The sequence below is a fragment of the Suncus etruscus genome, chromosome 15, assembly GCF_024139225.1.
Source record: "Suncus etruscus isolate mSunEtr1 chromosome 15, mSunEtr1.pri.cur, whole genome shotgun sequence".
NCBI classification, from domain to species: domain Eukaryota; kingdom Metazoa; phylum Chordata; class Mammalia; order Eulipotyphla; family Soricidae; genus Suncus; species Suncus etruscus.
Window position 1 is genome coordinate 38,331,737 of NC_064862.1, and position 14,975 is coordinate 38,346,711.

Sequence of the window (14,975 nt, forward strand, 5' to 3'; positions counted from 1 at the left end):
GTAATAATATAGCAGAGTTGAAGTAAAGAGTATAGACCTATGATATATAAGACATCAATAGATTTTTAGCAAGGAAAACAATCTTTTCTCATAATCTCATAGAATAAAAGCTGGAAAGAAAAAATGAACAGACATTTCCTCAAAGAAGAAATAAAGATGGCCACAAGACCACAAGACATGAAAAAAGTCCTCTACATCATTCATCATCGGGCTGATGCAAATTAAAACTACAATGAGATACATCTTATATCACAGAAACTGCCACACATGACAAAGACAAAGTGCTGGTGTGAATGCAGGGACAAATGTACTCTCATTCATTGCTGGTAAGAATATCAACCAGGGGTCCTCAAACTTTTTAAACAGGGGGCCAGTTCACTGTCCCTCAGACCATTGGAGGGTCTGACTATAGTAAAATCAAAACTTATGAACGAATTCTTATGCACACTGCATATATCTTATTTTGCAATGAAGAAACAAAACAGATACAAATACAATATGTGGCCTGCGGGACATAGTTTGAGGACCACTGAATCAACTAATGAGCCATTTTGCAAAACAGTATGGATATTCCCAATTGAAATTTCATATGACACGCATTACCACTTCTAGGAATATACCCTAGGAGCCCTAAAAATACAATGGAGAAAAGCTGTCCGTATTCCTATGTTCATTGCAGCATTATTTACAATAGCCAGAATCTGGAAACAACCCAAGTGCCCTAGAATAGTGGATAAAGAAAAAAGTACTGGGTCCAGAAAGAAAGCACAGCATTTAAGGTTATTGCCCTATTGCCTTTTGTGCAATCAACCTGTATTCAATTATCAGTATCCCATATGATCCCCAGAGCTTGCCAGGACTAACTTCTGAGTGCAAAGCAAGGAATAATCCCTGAGTGCTGCCAGTGCACCCTCCCTCCCCTCCAAAAAAAAAAAAAAAAAAACAGAAAAAAGAAACTGGTACCGTATTTTCCCGTATAAGATGACTGGGCGTATAAGACGACCCCCTAATTTTGCAGTTAAAACATAGGTTTAGGCCTATATTCGCTGTATCAGACAGAATGTTCCTGTGCTGCAGCTGTATGTACCACAGTGAGCCAATCACAACAAGCAAAGGTTCGAAGGTTTTTTGTAATAGACTTCCTCTCTGACTCTGGCCAATCTGAGCAGGCTTTTGACAGTGTAGATTCGCGTCCAGAACATTGTCTAATTTGCATGCATAAAAAGCCTGTTTGGATTGGCTGAGTTAGAGAGGCGGTCCAAGCAGCCCTGCAGTGATCAGTGCAGGATCGAGTTGGGAAATTCTTTTCGTGGCAATATTCAGACAATTTTCGTTTAGCGGCATATTGAAACAATTTCCGGGATATACTCGGTGTATAAGATGACCCCCAATTTTCGGTTGACTTTTTTTGTTTCAAAAGTTGTATTATACGCCGGAAAATATGGTACATCTATCTACCTAATGAAATGTACACAGCTGTTAGGAAAAATGAAGTCACGAAATTTGCTAACATCTGGGTGAATATGGATAGTATTATATCTTTTTTTTTCCTGTTTTAAAAATATGGAATGCTTCATGAATTTGCGTGTCATATCTTCTCCGTATTGTTCCAATTTTAGTATATGTGCTGCCAAAGCGAGCACTGGATAGTATTATTTTGAGTGAAATGAGTCAGAGGTATAGATACAATCTCAATCATTTGTGGGATATAAAAATAAGTATGGTAATAAATACTCAGAGATACTAGAGATGTGGGCCAGGAGGACTAGTCCGTAGCAGGAATCGTGCCACAAATAGCAGAGCACAGAGCAGAGAAGGGCCCTCTACGGTAATGGTATTTGAAAATGATTACTTAAGAGAAGAGCTGGGTACTGAACAGCTTTAAAGTGATATGCATGATAATACTTCAGTAACAATATTGCAAACCACAGTCTACAAAGAAAATAATCTGAAGAGAGAGAAATGAGAGATAGAAAGAGAAAGAAGAAAAATATTACAACCAAAGCCAGGATAGAGAACAGGACAGGAGGGAACTAGGTAAATTGGTAAAGAAAATGTGCACTGATACAGTATGGATGATTAAAACTCAATCATGTACAACTTTCTGTGATAAAAACTCCAACTGTATCAGGAACAACCTCATAACCTTGATGTTTAAAAAAAGTAATTAAAGTAGTATAAAATATGTCATATTAATTAGGTCTTTGCTAATTATTTTCACATATATTGCATTTTCATAATATGATTGGCATATGTTCGGGAATAAAGACCTATTAGAATGTTCATTTTCAATTTAGCTGTTTTAAACAATGTATTAATATTATTTAGGCTAACAAGCAATATTATTTAAATATAGTGTATAAAAATAAAATTATTTTAGGCAAGAATATGATCACTTAAGTTTTTCTTTATTTAGTTTGTAAGTCACTCCTGACAGTGCTCAAGGCTTATTCCTGATTCTCTGTTCAGGAATGACTCCTGATAAAGCTCAGTGAACATTATAGGGGCTGGGTATCAAATACAGTATGATTGTATGCAAGGCAAACCCATTAGCTACTATACTATTTCTCTGTAGTAATCACTTATTTTTATCTAGTGGATTAGATGTTTTGTTTACTTTCCAAAATGAACATATCATTTTTTTCTTAAAATTCCAAATGGATTTTTCAAATTAATCTTTATAGAATCTATTCAATTCTAGGAGCTCCTGAATTGTATACCACAAAAAAATAATTACTTATTTTAAATTAAAATTTTGTAATCATTCCTACATATGACAGTTTTAATTATAATTATATGTGAAGTATTAAAGTGTTTTATTTGTCAGACATGGGAAAGAGTGTGATATATATTTCTATTGATACTGATACTTTTTAGGGAGGCCAACTTAGCCTCCCTAAGGTCCCCCCAGCTCAGTGGTCGGCAACCTGTGGCTCCCGAGCCACGTGTGGCTCTTTACACTTTTTTTTAAATGGGTTATATACTTCTTATTTTTTTAGAATTTATTATTTTATTTTATTTTACTTAAACAAATTTATTACATACATGATTGTGTTTGGTTTTCAGTCATGTAAAGAACACCACCCATCACCAGTGCAACATTCCCATCACCAATGTCCCAAATCTCCCTCCTACCCACCCAACCCCCGCCTGTACTCTAGACAGGCTTTCTATTTCCCTCGTACATTCTCATTATTAGGATAGTTCAAAACGTAGTTATTTCTCTAACTAAACTCATCCCTGTTTGTGGTGAGCTTCATGAGGTGAGCTGTAACTTCCAGCTCTCTTCTCTTTTGTGTCTGATAGTTATTGCAAGAATGTCTTTCATTTTTCTTAAAACCCATAGATAAGAGAGATGAGTCTGTGTCTTGCTCTCTCTCTGACTTATTTCACTCAGCATAATAGATTCCATGTATCTCCATGTATAGGAAAATTTCATAACTTCATCTCTCCTGACAGCTGCATAATATTCCATTGGGTATATGACCCACAGTTTCTTTAGCCATTCATCTGTTGAAGGGTATCTTGGTTGTTTCCATAGTCTTGCTATGGTAAATAGTGCTGCAATGAATATAGGTGTAAGGAAGGGATTTTTGTATTGTATTTTTGTGTTCCTACGGTTTATTTCTAGGAGTGGTATAGCTGGATGGTATGGGAGCTTGATTTCCAGTTTTTGAAGGAATCTCCATATCGCTTTCCATAAAGGTTGAAATAGGTGGAATTCCCACCAGCAGTGGATAAGAGTTCCTTTCTCTCCACATCCCTGCCAACACTGCTTGTTCTCATTCTTTGTGATGTGTGCCAATCTCTGAGGTGTGAGGTCGTACCTCATCGTTGTTTTGATTTGCATCTCCCTGATGATTAGTGATGTGGAGCACTTTTTCATGTGTCTTTTGGCCATTTGTATTTCTTCTTTGTCAAAGTGTCTGTCCATTTCTTCTCCCCATTTTTTGATGGAATTAGATTTTTTTTCTTGTAAAGTTCTGACAGTGTCTTGTATATTTTGGATATTAGCCCCTTGTCTGATGGGTATTGGGTGAATAGTTTCTCCCACTCAGTGAGGGGCTCTTGTATCCTGGGCATTATTTTTTTTGAGGTGCAGAAGATTCTCAGTTTAATATATTCCCATCTGTTAATCTCTGCTTTCACTTGCTTGGAGAGTGCAGTTTCCTCCTTGAAGATGCCTTTAGTCTCAATGTCCTGCAGTGTTTTACCTATGTTTTGTTCTATATATCTTATGGTTTCGGGTCTGATATCTAGGTCTTTCATACATTTGGATTTAACCTTCGTACATGATGTTAGCAGGGGGTCTAAGTTCAATTTTTTGCAAGTGGATAGCCAGTTGTGCCAACACCACTTGTTGAAGAGGTTTTCTTTGCTCCATTTAGGATTGTATATCTGGGGAACATTCTCTGAGTATTCAAGCCTATTCCACTGATCTGAGGGCCTGTCTTTATTCCAATACCATGCTGTTTTGACAACTATTGCTTTGTAGTACAGTTTAAAGTTGGGGAAAGTAATTCCTCCCATATTCTTTTTCCCAATGATTGCTTTAGCTATTCGAGGGTGTTTATTGTTCCAAATGAATTTCAAAAGTGCCTGATCCACTTCTTTGAAGAATGTCATGGGTATCTTTAGAGGGATTGCATTAAATCTGTACAATGTTTTGGGGAGTATTGCCATTTTGATTATGTTAATCCTGCCAATTCATGAGCAGGGTATGTGTTTCCATTTCCGTGTGTCCTCTCTTATTTCTTGGAGCAGAGTTTTATAATTTTCTTTGTATAGGTCCTTCACATTTTTAGTCAAGTTGATTCCAAGATATTTGACATTGTGGCACTATTGTGAATGGGGTTGTTTTCTTAATGTCCATTTCTTCCTTATTACTATTGGTGTATAGAAAGGCCATTGATTTTTGTGTGTTAATTTTGTAGCCTGTCACCTTGCTATATGAGTCTATTGTTTCTAGAAGCTTTTTCGTAGAGACTTTAGGGTTTTCTAAGTAGAGTACCATGTCATCTGCAAACAGCAAGAGCTTGACTTCTGCCTTTCCTATCTGGATTCCCTTGATATCTTTTTCTTGCCTAATCGCTATAGCAAGTACTTCCAGTGCTATGTTGAATAGGAGTGGTGAGAGAGGACAGCCTTGTCTTGTGCCAGAATTTAGAGGAAAGGCTTTCAGTTTTTCTCCATTGAGGACAATATTTGCCTCTGGCTTGTGGTAGATGGCCTTAACTATATTGAGAAAGGTTTCTTCCATTCCCATCTTGCTGAGAGTTTTGATCAAGAATGGGTGTTGGACCTTGTCAAATGCTTTCTCTGCGTCTATTTGATATGATCATGTGATTTTTTTCTTGTTATTGATATTGTGTGTTATGTTGATAGATTTATGGGTGTTAAACCAGCCTTGCATTCCTGGGATGAAACCTACTTGATCGTAGTGGATGATCTTCTTAATGAGGCATTGAATCTTATTTGCCAGGACTTTGGTGAGGATCTTTGCATCTGTATTCATCAGCGATATTGGTCTGTAATTTTCTTTTTTGGTAGCATCTCTTTCTGGTTTAGGTATCTAGGTGATGTTGGCTTCATAAAAGCTATTTGGAAGTGTTCCTGTTTTTTCAATTTCATAAAAGAGTCTTGCCAGAATTGGTAGTAATTCCTCTTGAAAGGTTTGAAAGAATTCATTAGTGAATCCATCTGGGCCTGGGCTTTTGTTTTTGAGCAGACATTTGATTACTGTCTTAATTTCCTCAATAGTGATGGGTGTGTTTAGGTATGCTACATCCTCTTCATTCAACCGTGGAAGATTATGAGTCCAAAAATTTATTCATTTTTTTCTGGTTTTCATTTTTAGTGGCACAGAGTTTCTCAAAGTAGTTTCTGATTACCCTTTGAATCTCTACCATATCAGTAGTGATCTCTCCTTTTTCATTCCTAATACAAGTTATCAAGTTTCTCTCTCTCTCTTTCTCTCTCTCTCTCTCTTTGTTAGTTTTGCTAGTGGTCTATCAATCTTGTTTATTTTTTCAAAGCCATAAAAAGTGGTGAGTTCAGTTAGAATAGAGAAAGGTACATTATGACATTGATAGTTGGAACATAGCACTCTGGACAAGAACTGGATGCTGAAAATGGATAAGTGACATGCATGGTACCCTTTAATTGACAATATTGCAAATCACATTTTCATAAAGGAATTTTTGCAAACCTCAGTGTCATAAAGTAAAAGAGAGATAGAGAGAAAAAAGCAAAATGCCTGCTCCTGACATAGGCAGAGGAGGGTGAAGCGGAAAAAAACAAGGGACTTTGGTGGTGGGGAAAGTGTACCTGTGAAGGGTGGTGTACATTCTATGATAGAAACGCAAGTACGAATAATTTTGTAACAAATATGATTAAATAAAAAATTATTTTTAAAATTTTTCAGGCACTCTATCATAATTCCTTTATGATATGATATTATATGCCTTTAACAAAGTGCTATTTATGTTTTTGTGTGTATTTTAGTTTGATTTCTTGTAGCACACACTAAAGTGTCAATAATTTTTTTTTTCAGTGAAATCACTACTTTTCTCTGGAACACTGTCCTTCCTTTTAAAGACTGTTAAAAGGTTTTTCACTTTTACCTGTTTCATTTCCATATTGTAGGGTTTCAAATTTTTAGCACATTTTGGTTATCAAGGGAAACGTTTTGAAACGTTTACTTACTTACTATCAGAAATCAAGCATTTTTCCTTGAGAAGGGTGTTCACTTTCCAGAATTAACAAATGATCAGTGGATTCAAAAACTGTATTTCATGATGAATGTTACTTCACATCTAAATCAGCTTAATCATAAACTACAGAGGAAAGGAAACACATTTTTTCGATGTTAGAAGAAGTTATTTTGTTTGAAAACAAATTATCGGTTTTTGCTCAAGATTTTGACAGAGAAGCTTTGATTCACCTTCCAAGCCTGTTGAAACATCGCCAATAAAATAATTCTGATATTGACATTACCTGTTTTAAAACAGCATTTTTAAATATGAGGGAAGCTTTTCTCAAGAGGTTTCAGAATTTCAGAAACAGCAAAGCGATGTTGGCCTTTGTTAAAAAAAAAAAAAAAAAACAACAAAAAACTCTGGATGCCACTGTAACAGAATTAAATTTTTCTCCCTTTAATTTTGACATTGGCAACTTTGAAATGCAATTTCTGGATTTAAAAAACAAAGAACTGTGGAGCTCGAAATTTGCACATCTTTGTGCTAATTTAGAAAGATTAGAGAAACACAAATGTGAACTTAGTTCACAGCACAACTGGTCTGCTTTGAAAGACCTGAAGAAGGAAGCTATGTTGATTTTTAACACCTGGAATAGTATTCCTGGTTCATATAATCAACTAAAAAATCTAGCATTTGCTGTTCTTTTTTTGTTCGGGTCTACATATTTATGCGAACAATCATTTTCAAGCATGAATCTTATCAAGAGTAAATTGAGAAATTGTCTCATCGATGAGAACCTGGAATCATGCCTAAAATTAAATACAACAACAACAAACCTGACTTACTCAAACTATTCAAGGAACTACAAGGCCAATGTTCACATTAGTGTTGTGACTTTGTCAGTCATTGTCAGGATGTAATTTTCTCTACATTGTAAGGCAAATTTTATGGAATTTAATGTTATCGATAAATAATGGCATTCTAAAGTATTTTTTATTAGTTATGTTATTTGTATCCCCCCGACCTATGTGGATACTTGCATGCAGAATATTCTCAATAAAAACTAATTGAAACTAAAAACAGTGTACCATCCTATGTATTTTCGGTTTTAAAAATGTGGCTCTTGGGGACAGAGAGATAGCATGGAGTTAAGGCGTTTGTCTCTCATGCAGAAAGTCGGTGGTTTGGAATCTTGGCATCCCATATGGTCCCCTAAGCCTGCCAGGAGCAATTTCTGAGCATAGAGCCAGGAGTAACCCCTGAGCACTGCCAAAATCAACAAACAAACAAACAAAAACAAAAAAATGTGGCTCTCAAAATAAATTTCAATCGTGATTTTAGCGAGATTTGGCTCCATTGAAAAAAAAGTTTGCCGACCACTGAACATTCCCGTCCAGACATATGTGGTGCGGGCAATGTTGTGTTCGTCTCATGGTTTGTTCGTTAATTTAGTATTTCTGCCTGTTGTCCTTGGTCTATTAATGTTAGGACTACTCCACTCACATATGTAGACAATGTAGAGAAGTCAGGGACTTCTCCATTTAAGACTGTACGTTCTTTATCTATTTAAATTGTTTCCCTATCTCCCAATGACAATTTTTAAACAGATACTTAAGCATTATTTTTAGTACTCTTTAGAGTGCCTCATTTTATATGGCAACCAATAAAATAAAAATAAGTTCAACTTTTAGTCTGAAATAATTTTAAATTCAATATAAAATTTTATTAAGATGAAACATATTTGAAAACACTTATATTGATTTTTGATTTTTAATGTAAAATGACCCTATTATTTGAAACATCACACATGAATCATAACAAATTCATGTATATTTGAAATGGTATTATCATTAATTCCTATTGGGTTTCTTTTGAAATATTTCCAATATTTCCAATATTTTGAAATATTATATTATATAAATCCAATCACTCATCTATATAGTTATATATTTATATAATTAACATAGTTCCTTTTCAAGTTAAGTTCAAAACTTAATTTTATTTCATAAACTAATCTTCACAATTAGTGGTGCTGAAATAACTGCATATTAATAGGAATGTTATTAGTGTGCTTTATTGTTTTTCGAAGTGATGTTTTGTTCAATTATAAATTGATAGTTCTGAATGCTACACTATCATATCTTCTTGTGTTCTTGTGTTTCTTAGTGATTTTATCTATCTTGAGTTTCAATTTTATAAATTTCAACTTTATTAATATTAATTTTATGTGGAAGTGTTAAAAAGAATTATAAAATATGCTATAATATGGATCAAAATTATGAAGTATTTTTTCTTCTCCTATACACAAGTGATTCTAGTTTGTCATAAAACTACATAGAGAAAGATAAATGTATTCTCATGCTGGAGCAGATTCTCTGTAGATAACCAGAATGAAACATATTGCAAGATATAATATTCAAAAATACTTGAAGAGTAATTCATTTGTGCTGTGTCAAGAAACAATATAACATACATTGATATAAATGTTCAGAAAAACAGGTTTTGTAAGTCATTCATTTGGGATCATGTGTAACAAGTGAAATATGATGACCGTTTTACAATATCTCTGGCCCCTGAAGCCTTTCTCTTTTCATAATGAAAAGATTTGAAAGCTATTGAATTAAGAAGTGCTAATTAAATAATATGTAAATTGTGTTTTAAATAGTACTAATAAATGATAGCAAACAATTTTAGAGCAACACAAATTTTACCAGGCTAAATTCAAGATATTGTCAGAATATTTGTATTCTCTAGAAGAGAAATGTTTCCCTCAATTTTCTACAGCAATTTTTCCTAGATTTTAGAAAACTACTCTACTTTTGAAGCCAAAAATTTTCCTATAGATTTTCCTAGAATTTCCTATAATATCTCTGACTTATTTCATATAAGATTTCAAGTAAGACAAAAATGTCTTCATGTTGGGGGACATTGGTGCAGGAAAATTCCACTGGTGAAGTGGGAATGTATGACTGAAACCCAACCATAAACATGATTGTAACCATGGTGCTTAAATAAATTATTAAAATTTTTGAGTAACTAAATGTTTTTTTATTGACAAAAGTAATATATTTACTATTGATACATTGAGGATTTATTTCCTCTTAATAGTATCACACATTCAACATAATAATTTATATTATGCTTATATCCAGTGTGATACATATGGCAGTGTTATAGTGCTTAACTAAAAATCTTCATAATAAGCTTTCATTTGTAAAAATTACATTTTTAATTTGTGTTTGTATATTTATTCCAGAGTAAAGGTAGCTCAAAATAAGATTGGCATCTTAATGGATGAGAATGTCAACAGAAGTAACAATAAAACAGAGGTAGTTATACCTACCATTCTTTGCCCTCCTTAAAAAATAAAGAGTATTGAGAAAACCCATCATTATGTCTAGCTTCTCATTTCCAACTTGGTTATTTATGTTTAAATTTACTTAACATTTAATAATATTTTTAGACATGTAAAATGTGTAGTAAAAAAGTTTTGATTTTTTTTAAACTTTGAAAATAATTTACAGCACCTAAAGTTTGCTTTGGTTCCCATGGTTCACAATGCACTTTTCTTACTGTTTTTTTCTTTATTTCATTTTTGTTATGATCCTAAAACTGCAACTTAGTAGAAATAATTCATTATCAGACATAATATTTGTACTAATTGGACCAGCAATCAAAAATATTTAACATTTTTAAATTCTCACTTTAGGAAAAATAATTTTTAACGTAAATTTTTTTAAAGATCTGTATAATATTCATTAAAAAGATGTATAATGGGGTGCGAAATTACATGGAAAATAATAAATGAATTGTAACTTTGAAAAAAGAGAATTTTGGGGCCGGGAAGGTGGCGCTAGAGGTAAGGTGTCTGCCTTACAAGCGCTAGCGTAGGACGGACCGCGGTTCGATCCCCCGGTGTCCCATATGGTCTCCCCAAGCCAGGGGCGATTTCTGAGCTCATAGCCAGGAGTAACCCCTGAGCGTCAAACGGGTGTGGCCCAAAAACCAAAAAAAAAAAAAAAAAAAAAGAAAAAAGAGAATTTAGTGATTCATTAGTTCATTATAATCATATCTGATACTATCCACATCTTAAGGTTCTTTTTATTTTATTATCACTTGTATAGTTTATTTTCTATATAAAGTAAAACAGTCATGGTTTCTGGAGACAAGGATATAAGTTACCCTGAGGCATGCTGGTAGCATTACACAACTATCTACACTAGGTAAACAGCAAACTGGAAAGTTAATAAATACCAGATTGTTACAATAGCTATTTTCACACATAGAAAAATCATTTTTTTAAATGTTGCAAGGTCACTGGATATATCCCTTGAGAACATGATTGATTGAGAAATTTGATGTGAAAAATGCCCAAGTTTCTTGCAGTGCCCTTCTTAGGATAAGGAGATGTAGATTCGTGTTAAGGAATAATAAAGTGGCAGTGCCTACAATATATACATCAGGGTAATAAAGAAGTATGCACAGAAATATAATTCTCATTTTATGAGACCTGCAAGAATACTATGCTATTAAAATAACTTAACACAGGTATAGCAATTGTCTCCCCTGACCATCATTTTGCTGTTTGTTTCCTTAAACAAATTCTTTAAATCACCTTTAAAAGATGTCTTGGGATTGTGACAAGTAACTGACACCAGACCTGATGTGTCAATTAAAGCTGAGTAAATAATCAATCAAGACAAAAGATGGGGATTTTGCCATTACTAACCTCACAGATGTTACTCAATTCCCCACTACGTTGTGAAAACTGTAGCCTCTTGTGACTTTTACAACCTGATATTGATGACTGCTGATCCTATGTACATCTGCTCTTGAAGGATGTGCTCCACTCTATTAAAGGCTTGAAAAAACTTCAATATGGGCTGTAAGATTTTTGACTGTGACACTATGCAGTTGGCAGTTAATAAACCTCCTTAAAATTAATTTTTTAAATAAGATCTCCATTTAAGCACCATGATTACAAGCATGATTGCAGTTGGGTTTTAGTCATAAACAGATCACCCCCCTTCACCAGTGCAACATTCCCACCACCAATGCCCCCCTCACAACCCCGGCCTGTATTTGAGACAATCATTCTACTTCTCTCACTCATTAAGATTCTCATGATAGTTGTTAGTGTAGTTATTTTGGTCTAGGATTCAGTTTCTTGGTGCGACCACATAAAAGTACTCTCATTTTTTTTTGTTTTTGTTTTTGGCCCACACTTATTAACTCTCAGGGATACTCCTGGCTATGCGCTTAGAAATCGCTCCTGGCTTGGGGAGACCATATGGGACGCCCCAGGATCGAACAGTGGTCCACCCTATGCTAGTTCCTGCAAGGCAGATGCCTTACCTCTAGTGCCACCAATCCGGCCCCCAAAGTACTCTAATTTTAAGAGACTTGATAAAACAAGTCCATATTTGTAGTTAAGTAAAAATGCCCTAGAAAACACGCATACTTTGGGGATATTGAAGTATAATCAGACAGAACAGAGAACAACACTGAACACTTGAAGCATTCTTCCAAGGGTCAACTTTTAGGGGGAAAGTTAAAATTATAGTATAATAAATACTGAACATCTTTCAATAGAAATTACCCAAAAATGCCTCAACAAATGCATTGACCAGTAATTAATTTAATAGTCAAAACAGTTCAAAACTATTTAAAGACTATTTTTTTAAAAAAGCTATTTAAAAACTATTTTACAAAAGCTATTTAAAACTGAAAAATTATATTCTCTAATAAAGATTTTATTAATCTCCAATATAATATTTATAGCCTACGTAAATACTAAGTGTTTTACATGTCACTGTGACTAAACAAAATTTAAATTTAATTTAGGGGCCAGAACATAGCATGGAGGTAAAACGTGTTTGCCTTGCATGCATAAGGTTGGTGATTCGAATTCCAGGATCCCAGATGGTCTCCCAAGCTTGCCAGGAGCGATTTCTGAGCCAGTAGTAACTCCTGAGTGCTGCCAGGTGTGACCCAAAAAACAAAAAAACAAAAAAAAATTTATTTAGTGTAAATTAATATTGATGTAAATTCAAAGTTAAATTCAACATAACATACATAAGAATTGTAAGTTACATGAATAAAAACATAGTCATTAAATGTTTATTCACAAGATAAAATATCTAATAATAAATGCTATTCAAAAATACAGGAAGATATGAACCATACCTATGAAAACAAATTCTTCAACAAGGACTCATAGAAGTCAGAAGATGATAAATTCTGGTTCCACATAAAATAAACAGGACAGGATGTTATGAATATAGTAATATTCTTTGACTTATTTTATGGTGAATTGTACATGTCACCAATAAATCAATGATCATAACTCAGTGTAAATTATTACTATTACAAAAGACACAAATCATTTGTTTTTTTTTAGAACCTGGGGATTTATATTACTCTTCTGAAATGTTGTGAATCTAGTCCACCTTGTTTTTCAAAGAAAAAGTTTCTGAACTAGTTTTTCCTTCCATATTAGCTCTTTTGTATTATCTACTAGAGAAGCTGAAGTGGGTATAGAGAGGTATACAGTGTACTGGACTGAGCAATGGGCCTCACACATCCAAGTATAAAATCCATCTATTGGAATAACTCCCTGGCTTTTCTTTCTTTTACTTAATCCATAAATTCTTGATTCCGTTCTTTTTTGCTAGAACTTTTACCTTACATTTTCCTTTCAAGAAAATTTGATTGGGGGAGGGTCACACGGGCAGTGCTCAGGAGCTACTCCTGGCTCTACTCTCAGAAATCGCCCCTAGCAAGCTCAGGGGACTATATGGGATGCCGGGATTTGAACCACCGTCCTTCTGCATGCAAGGCAAAAGCCTTGCCGCTGTGCTCTCTCTCCGGAAATTAGTCATCTTTGCAAACTATTCCGGATACATAGGTTTTGAATTTAAAATAAAATGATCCATAGTGAAATGTTTATTTTTTCGATTGTTATTTTAAAACCATATGACACACAATATATATTGGTAATTTTACATCTCTTCTGCACTATTCAGTAGTCACTTGAACTTGAAGCATTAGTAAAAAATAAAGTATACTTGGATACAAAGATGGCATTTTACTTGTATAAGATGATATTTGGTTCTCATATTTTTAAATTTTATGAGTTATAATTATATATATATATATATATATATATATATATATATATATATATATATATATATATATATATATATATATATTGGGGGGCACACCAGGTGACGCTCAGGGGTTATTCCTGGCTATGTGCTCAGAAGTTGCTTCTGGCAGAGGGCCAAAGCAGTAGCACAGTAGTAGAGCATTTGCCTTGCATGCGGCAGACCCAGGAAAGACCTGGGTTTGATGGCTGGCATCCCTCATGGTCCCCTGAACCTGGTAGGGGCGATTTCTGAGCAAGGAGTCAGGAGAACTCATGAACGCCAATGGGTGTGGCCCTAAACCCAGAAAAAAAGAAAAGAAAAGAAAAGAAAAGAAAACATCCCCTCAGTGGCAATAGTGCAAACCACACTATCAGAAAAGAGAGTGTGAGAGAGAGAAGCAGAATGCAGAAGACTGAAGGGACATTGATGGTGTAAAAGTTGCACTGGTGAAGGGCAATGTGTATTCTATAACTGAAACACAGCTATGAACATGATATTAAATGTTAATAAATAAATAAATAAGGTTGTTAAATTAAAACATTATTAAAAAATAAAATGTGATTAAAAACATGAAGCAAAAAGAAATCTATCAGGTCCCAAGTTATAATTTTACATTTAAGAAGACAGACTCTATGTCTTTTTAAATTTAATTATATTAAATATACTGAAAAACTTGTTCCTTCTTCTTGGCGAATGGTTTGGGTCACACCCGGCAGTGCTCAGGGGTTACTCCTAGTTCTACGCTCAGAAATCGCTCCTGGCAGGCTTGCGGGACCATATGGGATGCCAGAATTTGAAATACCATCCTTCTGCATGCAAGGCAAAAATGCCCTACCTCTATCTCTCAGGTCCCTTGTTTCCTCTTCTTTAAAGACAATAATTACCTCATGTTATGCAGTAAACTTCGTGAAGTAAAAATATATTATAAATCTTTGCATGTATAAATAAAACAGTTTTATGTTTAAATTTTTAATTAAATTTTATTGCCATTCCATTACTAAGAAGAGGCTAATAATGGTTTTGAATTATATTCTTTCTATAACATGTAGGTGAAATAAGTATTGAAGTATCTTCTCTGATGTGTATTTTTAAGTGACATTCATTAAATTTTATTCCTATAACATAT

General features: G+C 34.2%; 1 pseudogene; it reads right to left on the minus strand.

Moving 5' to 3' along the window:
* Positions 1–1,557: 1,557 nt before the first annotated feature.
* On the minus strand, positions 1,558–1,643 carry LOC126031854 (uncharacterized; annotated as a pseudogene).
* Positions 1,644–14,975: the final 13,332 nt, after the last annotated feature.